Source organism: Heloderma suspectum, chromosome 2 (genome assembly GCF_057233095.1).
Source record: "Heloderma suspectum isolate Gila_16-S chromosome 2, 16-S_ref, whole genome shotgun sequence".
NCBI lineage: Eukaryota > Metazoa > Chordata > Lepidosauria > Squamata > Helodermatidae > Heloderma > Heloderma suspectum.
In genome coordinates, this window is record NC_139459.1 from 289,217,808 (window position 1) to 289,231,285 (window position 13,478).

General features: G+C 40.3%; 2 protein-coding genes across 9 annotated transcripts in view; one reads left to right on the top strand and one right to left on the bottom strand.

The window, feature by feature from the left end:
- CENPP (centromere protein P) overlaps nucleotides 1-13,478 on the bottom strand; it is a 272,212-nt gene that overhangs the window by 71,928 nt on the left and 186,806 nt on the right. The gene's annotated exons all lie outside the window — the stretch shown is intronic.
- Nucleotides 12,379-13,478, top strand: part of ECM2 (extracellular matrix protein 2) — a 33,838-nt gene continuing 32,738 nt past the window's right edge. The window contains exons 1-2 of one of the 2 annotated variants that reach the window (XM_084839836.1): nucleotides 12,379-12,679; nucleotides 13,092-13,142. The gene's annotated coding sequence lies outside the window, so the exon portion shown is untranslated. Of the gene's footprint in view, nucleotides 12,680-12,998; nucleotides 13,143-13,478 lie in introns of those variants that run through there. The other variant, XM_084839835.1, reaches the window with a different exon arrangement.

Genomic DNA, 13,478 nt, shown 5'->3' on the forward strand with positions numbered 1-13,478 from the left:
TACTTTAGCATTCCAATCCCCTATGATGAAGAGGACATCTTTTTTTGGTGTTAGTTCTAGAAGGTGTTGTAGGTCTTCATAGAACCGATCAACCTCAGCTTCTTCGGCATCAGTGGTTGGGGCATAGACTTGAATTACTGTGATGTTGAATGGTTTGCCTTGGATTCGTACTGAGATCATTCTATCGTTTTTAAGATTGTACCCCAGTACTGCTTTTCCCACCCTTTTGTTGACTAGGAGTGCTACTCCATTTCTTCTAAGGGATTCTTGCCCACAGTAGTAGATATGATGGTCACCTGAATTAAATTCGCCCATGCCTGTCCATTTGAGTTTGCTGATTCGCTGATGTTCAGTCTTTGCCATCTCATGTTTGACCACCTCCAGCTTACCTTGATTCATTGATCTGACATTCCAGGTTCCTAAACAATATTGTTCTTTACAGCATCGGATTTTCTTTTCACCACCAGACACATCCACAGCTGAGTGTCCTTTCGGCTTTGGCCCAGCCGCTTCACTCTTTCTGGCGCTACTTGGAAATACCCTCTGCTCTTCCCCAGTAGTATATTGGACACCTTCCAACCTGAGGGTACGTCAGTACGTTCCATGGGGTTTTCTTGGCAAGAATACTGGAGTGGGTTGCCATTTCCTTCTCCAGTGGACCACATTTGGCAGAACTCTCTGCCATGACCTGTCCGTCTTGGGTGGCCCTGCACGGCATAGCTTATGGCTTCACTGAGTTACGCAAACCCCTTCGCCACAACAAGGCAGTGATCCATGAAGGGGCTAGGTAAGTTGACTGCAGACTAAATCTGCAATCCTAGCCACACGTGTTAGAAAGTATGTCCCAATCCATATAGGATTTTGTTGTTAAGTGTCTAAGACAAGGAAGCAGTATATGTGCACAGGAATATCAGTTTTCCCTTTAAAAAAACCTTGATTCTATAAACAGGTTTCACAAACTGGAGAGATGCCAACAAAACTGGACTGGAAATGGTGCAGAAGTTACAAACACAATAATGTTCCCAGTAAACATAATTTAAATAAGAAAATACAATATAATTGAAAGTACACATACTAGATTCTATTCAGCCAAGTAACTCGTAAACTGCATTTTAGGCAGATAACAACAGATCATAGAACCATAGAATAGTAGGGTTGGAAGGGGCCTATAAGACCATCGAGTCCAACCCCCAGATAATATATTCCACTTATAATAAACTTTAGTGCAAACTGATGTTTCTAAATTCTATCAGTGACAACACAGCCTGACTTTAGCACCTTCTAGATAAGCAGCAGTAGAAGTAGTTCATCTAGCAGAGATATACTGAGATGCATGGGAACAAAAGACTCCAGCCAGGATCCAAAGAGCTACTTAGGCTCATGCAAGGGGTTTGTACTAATCTGGTCGATTAGATGTTTCTAATCATCTTTCAATCCTCTTGAAACATCTGATTCCCATACTGCATCACAATCTTCTTTTGAAATTCTCTTTAGTTTCAAAAGTAGTTTGTCCATGATGCCATTCAAGAAAAGTAATTAATACTGGGATCACAGTACTAATTTCACAGTTCTTTTGAACATTGCCCAATTTACCATTTTATAAATAGCAACTGTTAAACATACAGTACATAGATTCATCCTTACATTTCAAAGGCATAAGAAGCCACACATTAACCTATACCCTGGGCACTTGCATGGAAGACATATGTTTCTAATGTCACAGAATGTATTTTGGTTTTTGGGGCCCCCTGCCCCGAAATCTTCTTTATTTTTGGTTGTAAAGGCATTAGATACCACTCATTAAACAAAAGAATATAACTACTCTAGGTTTCATATGTGTAGTTTACTGTACCAAGCCACTTCTTGTTTGTGCATTTTGCTGACTATTATAAAGTTAAATTGCTTTGGGTTTGTACTCCCTATAGGGAACAAAGGATCATTTTTTGCAACAAGATACTTCCTTTTCTACTGCACATAAACAATATTTCTTTACAATTTCCCATTGTTTTATTCCAACTTCTCTTGTGGTTGAATTAGCCTCCAATGGTAATGGCAAACCCTACCAATCTACCAAACCATTTAGTTGCACAATGTATCAGTAAAGTTTGTTTTTGTTTCCTGCTATTATCTGTGGGAAAGAAATGAAGTAAAATTCCAGTAATTATTAATGTTCAAATATCTCATGCTAATTGGAATTGTTTGCAATTGTGAGGCATAATTTCTAGCCCATATATTAAAAGTTTCCTGAACACACCACAGTAATCTGGCAGATAGACATATGGCAAATGCAGCAGCAATATTGGAAAATATCAAACTTAAGTTGTTGTTTTTTTAAAATCTGGTCTACTTGGCCTCAGTGTTGTGTTAGTCATTGTCTTCCAGCCACTGGTTGAATAAGTGGTACAGTTTTACAAACGGCTTCCTGTTGATCCATCTGCCTGATTGGTTTGGGGCAGGCAAACATAATCTATGCAGGCTTACTTAGGTAAGGTTTTTAAGATCACCTGAAGAGCAAGAGTTGGGCTGGCTGCCAGGGCTACGAAAGAAAAGAGTAATATTTATTTTATTATTAAGTAATTTATTTTATTTTTACCCCGCCTTTCTACCAAAAAAGTGGCTGATTTTATACTAAGTGCTGAAATTAGCACGATGGAGGAGTGGCAAGTGCACTTCTCTTACACACACAAACCACCTCCTGTCTAAGATGAGGTATCCATGTGAGTGGCTAATCAGAAAATTTCTCCCCCTACCTTTTTTGACAGAGATAATTCATACAAACTGCCCAGAGAGCTTCGGCTATTGGACAGCTCTGGAAAATGGTATCATCCTATAATAAATTTAAATTTATTTCTAAGAATGTTTCAGATGTAAAATGCCCAGTGGGTTTGGCTAAATGAGTCATTTTTCTGGATGTAAAAACATAACATAACCCATTGATTTACATAAGAACATAATATTCGAACCAACTGCAGATATGTGGAGGGTGAATGTGGCATGTTAACTACATGTCACCGTGACTACTGGTTCATAACTTGAAATCAAAAAAGGGAAAATCCTGTCACAGGTGTTACCTTAACTTCAAAGGAACTATACAAATATCAAACTGGTGTATTTATTATATCAGGATAACAAATAATATTAAAGGGGTTGGTCAGCCAACCCCTTGCTCTGGTTGTTTCAGTGATTCTCCTTGGCTGCTTTCCTAGCATCACCCCCTTCACATAAAGGTTCCTGTAGCAGTCTCAGCCAATGGCTCTGAGGCTGAATAGGAAGCCAGAGCTTGTCCTGAAGGCAAGATACGGAACCCTGCAGAAGAGCAATTTGGCCACCGTTACACATGCCTTGATTAATTCCAGAATAGATTATTTATTTACTTCCTTGTATCCCACCTTCCTGTCAAAGCCTAAAAGTAGGTAAGAATAATATAAATAAGGCAAAATGTCCCCTTCATGGATCACTGCCTTGTTGTGCTGAAGGGGCTTGCATAACTCAGTGAAGCCATAAGCTACACCGTGCAGGGCCACCCAAGACGGACAGGTCATGGTGGAGAGTTCTGACAAAATATGGTCCACTGGAGAAGAAAATGGCAACCCACTCCAGTATTCTAGCCAAGAAAACCCCATGGAACGTATCACAAGGCTAAAAGATATGGTGCCGGAAGAGGAGCCCCTCAGGTCGGAAGGTGTCCAATATACTACTGGGGAAGAGCAGAAGGTATTTCCAAGTAGCGCCAGAAAGAGTGAAGCAGCTGGGCCAAAGCCAAAAGGACACTCAGCTGTGGATGTGTCTGGTGGTGAAAAGAAAATCCGATGCTGTAAAGAACAATATTGTTTAGGAACCTGGAATGTAAGATCAATGAATCAAGGTAAGCTGGAGGTGGTCAAACACAAGATGGCAAAGATTGAACATTGACATCTTGGGAAGCAGCGAACTCAAATGGACAAGCATGGGCGAATGTAATTCAGGTGACCATTATATCTACTAATGTGAGCAAGAATCCCTTAGAAGAAATGGAGAAGCACTCCTAGTCAACAAAAGGGTGGGAAAAGCAGTACTGGGGTACAATCTTAAGAACGATAGAGTGATCTCAGTACGAATCCAAGGCAAACCATTCAACATCACAGTAATTCAAGTCTATGCCCCAACCACTGATGCTGAAGAAGCTGAGGTTGATCGGTTCTATGAAGACCTACAACACCTTCTAGAACTAACACCAAAAAAAGATGTCCTCTTCATCATAGGGGATTGGAATGCTAAAGTAGGAAGTCAAGAAATCACCAGGATAACAGGCCTAGACAGCATAGTAAGAAGCAGAGACATCACCTTGCCAACAAAGGTTCATATAATCAAAGCTATGGTTTTCCCAGTAGTAACGTATGGCTGCGAGAGCTGGACTATAAGGAAGGCTGAGCACTGAAGAATGGATGCTTTCGAACTGTGGTGCTGGAGAAGACTCTTACGAGTCCCCTGGATTGCAAGGAGGTCAAATCAGTCCATCCTAAAGGAAATCAACCCTGACTGCTCATTGGAAGGACACTGAAGCTGAAGCTCAAATATTTTGGCCACCTAATGCAGAGAGAAAACTCCCTGGAAAAGACCCTGATGCTGGGAAAGATTGAAGGCAAAAGGAGAAGGGGATGGCAGAGGATGATATGGCTAGATAGCATCACTGATGCAATGAATATGAACTTGAGCACACTCCGGGAGACAGTGGAGGACAGGAAGGGCTGGCGTGCTATGGTCCATGGGGTCACGAAGAGTCGGACATGATTTAACGACTGAACAACAACAACAAGGCAAAACGTAGTAACTAAATCAGAAAGACAAAAACAACAATAAAAAGGATAAAAGCAACAGAGAATAAAATCAATTCCAATTCAAGGAGAAAACAAATTAAAAGCAATTAAATGCCATTAAAAGCTTTTGAGAACAGGGTAGACTTTTCATGGTGCCTAAAAATTATTATGAAGATGCCTGGTGTACATGACTTCTGTCAACTAAAGACAAACTCCACTGAGGTAATATTAAGTATGGATTACTCACATCTGAAGAAAGTTTTAGATAACAAGTGAAAAACAAAAACAGATCTGAAATTGTGCAATAAAAGCCCAATGAACTCTTAATTATTATACTGGCAATTCATATTCTGTAAAATGAATAAATAATAAAATAAATCTCCTAATTTACATGATTTAGGATCCAAATCTTTTCTAAAGCCCATATATAGGACTTCCACAATGAATTCTTCCTAGGATGCAGAACAATCTTTACCTATTTCACTGAAGTAAAATTCTCAATACCCAGTTGAAGATATGGCAACTCATAGTATAGTAAGTGGTGGTGTTGCCTGTATATTAAGAAATGCTGGCAAAATAATGCTTTATCCTGTGGAAAGGACATCAGTCATGAACCATACTTCTTTCAGCCAGGATGGAGCCTGAGTTATTTATTTGCAATGTTTATACAACGCCCAATAACAAAAGTTCTCTGGGCAGTTTATAAGTAAAAAATTAAAACAATAAAGTACAAAAATACAACAAAAAATAAAATGTTTGGAGTTTTGCTTGGTTGCAACTTGATCTACTTCTGGCATACCCCAAAGTGTTGCAAAATTATTCTAGATTTTGCATATAAAAAATCCATTCATCACCTGTCATAGTTGAATGTCTAAGGGGATCTCTACACCTGAAGTTTATTGCACATTCATAGTTGTTCACTCACTGAATTGTGCGGGTCCATTACATGACATCGTTGTTGTCCAGTCATTATTCCACTATTACCTCCCACCTATCCTGTGTTTTCCTCAAACGGAAAAAAATGGGCATTTTTCCAGTTATGTGCAAATGGAGCGCCATGTCCTCCCTGTGTATTTCTCCCCTAGCGTGAATGAAGCACTAAGTGTGGCTGCTGGGGGTGTGGTCATCATGTTGAAGGTGGTGACGAAGGTCTGATGGGGGTTCAGCCTTCCCGCGTCTGTACCACTTTGGCTCCTCATCATTTTCAGCCTACCTATTCAAAACAGAGCAGAGCAGCAGAACGGCAGTGAGGGGCGGCAGCAGAGCAGAGGAGCAGCAGACGTGCTGAGCGGCAGGGACTGGCCAAACCATGGAAGAGGGAGAGGAGATCGGTGGGGGGGCTGTCCACATGTCAGTCCCCATCCACCAATAATGTGCAAGGGGAGAGAAAGGGACACAAACCCAGGAGCAAGTATCGCTGAACCTGGAGCGTGTGTAATGCCTCTTCACGGAAACATAATGTGATGGGAATGGCTATCTACAGGGAAGGAAGCGCGTGTAAAGGGAATCAGTTTTGATCCTGCATTTAAAACGGAAGTGGAAAGCCCCGTTTTAAATGCAGGATTTTAGGCTAGTATAGAAATCCCCTGAGGGTGTCTGCCTAAATGCTTTGTGTTCCTGCAAAGCCATGGCCCCAGCTGATTCTGCAGTCATAATACCTATTCATCGTTTCCTCACATAGTGACATTTTCCCCCATATTTTCTGTTGCTAACTAAATGGCTCTCATAAACTGAGCCAGGGATTTAAAACACCAATTTTACAGCCTTAAGTTTCAACGGACTGATATAGAACCACATCTTGAACCTGGACCATCATTAATTAACTCCAAGATACTTGTTCCTAAGGGAACTACAGTCAGCTCCAGGTCTTGTTTTTACCAACTGCATAGATGTCCGCCACCTTTGACTACAAAGGATGTAGTCAATCTGATTTTGGTGTCGACTATCTGGTGAAGTCCATGTATAAAGTTGTCTTTTAGGTTGTTGGAAGAGAGTGTTTGTTATGCACAGTGAGTTGTCTTGGCAAAATTCTATCAGCCTATGTCCTGCTTCATTTTGTTCTCCCAGACCATGCTTGCCTGTAATTCCAGGTGGCGTTTGACTACCCACCTTAGCATTCCAGTCTCCTGTAATGAAAATAACATCTCTTTCTGGCGTATTATCCAGTAGGTGCTGCAGATCCTCATAGAACTGACCTGCTTCTGCTTCTTCAGCATCTGTGGTTGGGGCATATATTTGGATCACTGTGATGTTAAATGGCTTACCCTGAATTTGAATTGAGATCATTCTATCGTTTTTTGGATTGTGTCCAAGCACTGCTTTAGCCACTTTATTATTAATTATGAAGGCTATTCCATTTCTTCTGTGGTCCTCTTGTCCACAGTAGTAGATCTGGTGGTCATCTGATGTGAAGTGGCCCATTCCAGTCCATTTCAGTTCACTGACACCCAAAATGTCTATATTTAATCTTGACATCTCCCCAATAAACACATCCAATTTGCCCTGGCTCATATATTTTACATTCCAGGTTCCTATGGTGTGTTGATCTTTAGAAAATCGGATTCGTCGTTCACCACCAGCACCGTCAGCTGCTAGCCATTCTTTTGGCTTTGAGCTAGCTGCGTCATCACATCTGGGGCTAGTTGAACTTATCCTCTGTTCCTCCCCAGTAGCATTTTGACCATCTTCCGACCTGGGAGTCCCATCTTCCGATGGTATACCAACATATTTGTGGTTGTAGTGATCCAATTAGTTTTCACGGCAAGAATACTGGGGTGGGTTGCTGTTACCTTCCCCAGGGATCGTATTTAGTCTGACCTCTCTGCCATGACCTTCCCATCTTGGATGTCCCTTCACGGTTTAGCTCATGGCATCAATGAGGTGCTCAAGCTCCAGCACCACGACAAGGTAACGATCTCCTTGTCATCTTGTCTGCCTCCTGAGGAATCTGTATAATGACCAAGTAGCAATGGTCCACGGAACAGACCACAGAACAACGGACTGGTTTAAGATTGGGAAAGGAGTACGGCAGGGTTGTATACTCTCACCCTACCTATTCAACCTGTACGCAGAACACATCATGTGACGTGCTGGGCTTGAAGAAGCCAAGGCTGGAGTTAAAATCACTGGAAGAAACATTAACAATCTCAGATATGCAGATGATACCACTCTGATGGCTGAAAGTGAGGAGGAGCTGAGGAACCTTCTGACAAAGGTGAAAGAAGAAAGTGCAAAAGCTGGGTTGCAGTTAAACCTCAAAAACCCCAAGATTATGGCAACCTGCTTGATTGATAACTGGCAAATAGAGGGAGAAAACGTGGAGGCAGTGACAGACTTTGTCTTTCTAGGCGCAAAGATTACTGCAGACGCTGACTACAGCCAGGAAATCAGAAGACGTTTACTTCTTGGGAGAACAGCAATGACAAGTCTTGATAAAATAGTTAAGAGCAGAGACATCACACTGACAACAAAGGTCCACATAGTTAAAGCAATGGTATTCCCCGTAGTAAGCTATGGTTGCGAGAGCTGGACCATAAGGAAGGCTGAGCGAAGGCAGATAGATGCTTTTGAACTGTGGTGTTGTAGGAAAATTCTGAGAGTGCCTTGGACTGCAAGAAGATCAAACCAGTCCGTACTCCAGAAAATAAAGCCAGACTGCTCACTTGAGGGAATGATATGAAAGGCAAAACTGAAGTACTTTGGCCACATAACGAGAAGACAGAAGATGCTGATGCTAGGGAAAATGGAAGGCAAAAGGAAGAGGGGCCAACCAAGGGCAAGACGGATGGATGATATTCTGGAGGTGATGGACTCGACCTTGGGGGAGCTGGGGGTGGCGACGGCCGACCGGAAGTTCTGGTGTGGGCTGGTCCATGAAGTCACGAAGAGTCAGAAGCGACTAAGTGAATAAACAACAACAAAGCCATTGTGGTGGACTATATCTGAGTGGACTGAACAGGGGGAATCAAATCATAAAATCTGTAATATCCTTAATTTGTTCTTCTAGGATTAAATTCAAATTGCTTCCATAAAAGAAATAGCAAGATGGTACCAATGAAAGTCTTTCGGAACAAAATTAAAGAATGAAGGCCATGTGAGAATGAGGTAACCATTCAGAATCTTCTAGGAGCAGCCAATTGTTTTCAAATATAGAAAAAATGCTGCAAGCTTTCTTCCACAGATGTGCAACCGCCATGGCTGTGTACTTTGTAAAAATGTAGGAGTGTTGATAATCCAAAGGAAGAACTTGGTTTTCCCTGTAATAGAATCATAACAATTCTCTGTGATGAGACCTTACAGAACCATAAATCAAGTGTTTTTGTCTGGAAGGGGCAAAATATTTCCTAAGGAGAAAAATGTCCAGATGAATTGCTTGACTACTCTCAAGTTCATAATGACTGATTTATTTCCACTTTTTTGTTTCTTAAAAATAACAATAAAAACTTTCCAATAGTATTTTGGAAAACACCAATGTCATTGCCCCCTTCAGAAGCAAATCCTCTTCTTTTTCTTGAAGAAGTTAAATAGATAGAATTATAATATTTGTATTTCAGAACCAATGGGAGGATAATCCTTGAACTCCAACATGTACATTTGCAATATGATCAATACTACATATTGATCCATTATCACAGCCCATTGGTCTGTGAAGGTGAAACTGAACTGGGAGGTACATGCCATTGTAAGATAACTTGCTTCAAAGTCACTGGCACTTATCTAGGTACGGCAGACTGTCACTTCTCTATAGATTTTTGAAACTGGCAATGCTTCTGAGAAGGTTGAAAATATTGGTTCCTGTAAGGCAATGATGTTGGAGTTCAAGGATTATCCTCCCATTGGTTCTGAAATATAAATACAAATATCTGAAGAGGAAAAACATACTTCCCTACTAATGCAATCCTGTTTTTTCTCTCTTTTTCATGGTGGCTGGTGATGTTCATGCTTGAAAAGCTCCAAAAACAAAGGAGTTAACTGTAGGGTGTGTAAAAATGAAAGCACAACCTTCTTGTTTAAGTATATCCATCATCTCCAATTTGGAATCTTTCACCATTAAAGAAGCTGTTTTCAGTCATGGATCCATTAGATCATCCAACAAAATTTGATTGGTAAGGCAATGGGTCTCATTGTTTCTGACTGAAGCAGTTGGAATACTAGATCAGCTAGCACTTCTGACTCTGTATTAGACCAATGTGAATTATTACCCCCCTCTGCTTCTGAATCTTGTGTCTGAGTCAGATCGCTGTTTATTGGAAATCTCTATAGTCCTCTTACCCGCAGATTTAGGTGTAACTATAGTCCGCTTGTTTGTTTATTTACTTAATATTTGTATACTGCATTTCTGCCAAAGCACCCTAGACCATTTTCCAATTTTTTAAATACTGAAATAAAACAAATGTTACAATTAAAAAACCCCAACCCACTAGAATATACTTCTCTCAGGCCAGCTGAAGATTTCTTCAGGAGCTGATGGCACAAGTTCCCTTCCCTGGGCTTCTTTTCTCTCTCCTCGCAGGGCACAGTGGTCTTAAGTAGGTCAGGGAATTTGAGGAAGCAGCTGCCCCAACAGTCCTCTCAGGACATTGATGGTCCCATCAGGAGCTGATGGCACAAGCTCCTTGGCCTGGGCTTCCTCACTTCTGCCTTCCCTCAGGGCACACAGGTCATAAGTAGCCCCAGGGAATTTGGGGGAGGGGCTGCCCTAACAGTCCTCTCAGAGCACCCATGGTCCCTTCAGGTGCAGATGGCACAAGCTCCCTAGCCTGGACCTCTTCACAGTTCTTTGAAACATTGAAACATGAGATCTATGAGGAGAAACATGGACTCTTTCAGATCCAAAAACAAATCTCAGATGCTTCTGAGATGGACCTTCTCCAAATCTGCTTTTGTGACGTCTGTCCCTACTATATGAACATGATGAATATCTAACCCAATTATTAACATAACAATGCTAATAAAACCAATGAGAATTGTAATAATGTTACCAGTCCCAATACTCATCTCTAGGAAACTGTGGTGAATCAATTTAATTAGGCCCCACAGAAGACACTGCATGGTGACCCAACGACCACTTATCTCTTAAATTTCAAAAGGACCTTCAACTACTTGCCCTGGCACAGTAGAAGTCGTAATGGTAGACTCTTCATCCTCCAAAAGGGGCAGTACAAGTTTCAGACACCATCTCCTCTATCAAATGTGGAATGGATCATGAGGTAAGGAAATCCTTCCATTTTTGCAACATGAACAAATCAGAATCTGTTGGAACCAATGCATCTTCTTAGTTTTCTTCTAAGTTGAGGGTTAGGAAGTGTACATAGGAATAGTACTGAGTCTAGTGAACACATATAGGTCAGGGGAAGGGCCTGGCACCACACTCCTGAGTGTTCACTATACAGGCTCTAGATGTCAAGAAAGGGCTAAAGAAAATGAGATATAAATAAAGACAAGCAAGCCTGAACTAAAAATTATCCCACTGGGAAGTAAACAATAATCTCTTTTTTTCTCTTGTTATCTAATGACAGAGAAACTCTTCAACAATCTTGTCAGAAAAGGGATGAAGATGGACCTGAGGAGGGTATGAAGTATCCCCATCCCCTCCATGTGACAAAAGGTGGGTAAAACTGCTAGCTGAGGGGAGGAATTCCTTGCAATCTGGAAAAACTTTGGATGAATGCATGGTTAAGCTGCTTATGTGCTGCTTCCACCTAAACGGTTTCAAGACAGCCATGAAAGAGGAAATGTTCTAACAATTGGGACTGGAGCCTTAGTTTGCTTAGGTTCCTATCCCAATTTCCTGAAAGAAGCAAGATAGAGTGCAAAAAAGAGTGGAAGAGACAAAGTGTACCAAGTGCAGATGAGCCCAAATGTAGTAGTAGATAGTTAGGTGGGGATGCATGTTTGAAATATACAGTATGTATGGGTACATATGCAATGAAAGAGACACATGCATTCATCATGCAGTGGAGTATACCTATGGAATATATGAAATTTGCTACATATCAATGGTATTCATGTTGTAGAAAATTCATCATATGCCAAGTAGCATAGGAATATTACATATGAAAGCGCACTGCAGCTCTGTACACAGATAAAGGGATTTCTCTTTGGCACCACAAATATGCTGATTTCTGCATGCCACTCAGCCTTGCTGTTGTCATGTGTCTACGTATCCTAGGAAAAGAGAGAAGAAAAATCAGGGCCCCTTGATCTTGTCAGGTGTTGATTTTTGCTCAGCTCACTACAACTTCATTTACCTCTTTAATGTGGGAGTGAGTTCTAGTTTGTTAGCCAAGAATAAAGGATCATATAAAACCCAATACAAAGCACACTAAAAACTGCACAACATTATAGAGAAAACGTTGTGTCACTGCCTTTAAGTTTTAAACATCTATTATGGCAAGTTGAATGATGTGGCTTCAAACAAAAGAGCACTCAAAGGTTTTGTTCTGTTAGTTGTATTTATTATTTCTGAAACTTAGCAGACCCAAAGAATGATCAAACTGTGACACTCCATGGAAACATAAGCCAAACAATGAAGGAGTTCACCCCTTTGGCACAAAGAGAACCTGTGGGTAATGTACACTTTCCTTTTTTGGTTAACAAGCCACTGTAACTTCTACAGAGCTATGTTTGAGTGTCATATTTCAGGACCTCGTTTCTACTTAATGTGTAAACGGCAAGAAGAAATGCTTCATTCATTTTGTTTTTAAATCGCATATATTTCTTTTGTGATTAAATCCATTACTTGAAAATGTCAAAGGTTTTTAAATTCTCAGTAAAGCCTGAAGCATAGAAAATCAGGATAAATAAAGTGTTATCAGACAAACTCAGTCATTAAAAAAGGAAATAACAGCTTTTGGAGGTGCTTTTTCTGAAAGCTTAGCGAGGTATGTAACCTCTAACATACAATAAATCTATACCAAACCTATACTAAACATGTAGAAAATGTTTATAGCAAAATCAGGATTAAGGAAGCCGACAACAATTCCCAAGTTTTGTGAAACTAGCCCTGTTTTCTTTGACTTATGTAAGCATATTGTGTAAAGAAATCTTCCAGCTGCGCCTTGTCAGCCTAAGGACCTAAAAGCATTGTGCTGCTTTTCATTTTCTCCAAGTGAAGTCTGTACTATTCTCAATAGCTGTATTAGCAGAATCTCTGCACACAGGGCAGAACAGTGTCTTGTCCCCAGGGAAAGGAACTATTTCAGACACTAAGGAATCATCTAATATGTTTCAACATAATTCTACTGTTGCTTTCTTTGTTTTAAAGATAGCAGCATAAATTTCTGTCTTTTGCAGCTGGAGATTAAATGACACCAAGCAGAATCCACTGTTAGATTAGATTACCAGGTAATATATTACATTTATATTTTGAATTACTGTTTAAAGAATGGTAGATGAATTATTGTGCTTAACAATTACAGTCATGTTGATAAGGTTAAAATATGGTGTGTGTGTGTGTGTGTGTGTGTGTGTGTATGTATATATATATATATATATATATATATATATATGAGAATGGATGTAAAATGTATTTGCAGAATGTATTATGCATTTAGTAACATTGATTTGATTTAGTATGAATAGTGCCAATTATAAATTAGTAATATACTAATAGAAAATGTAATGGGGAGAATTACTTACTAATTTTTATGAAGAATAGTGTCATGCTGACAATGTTCTAAC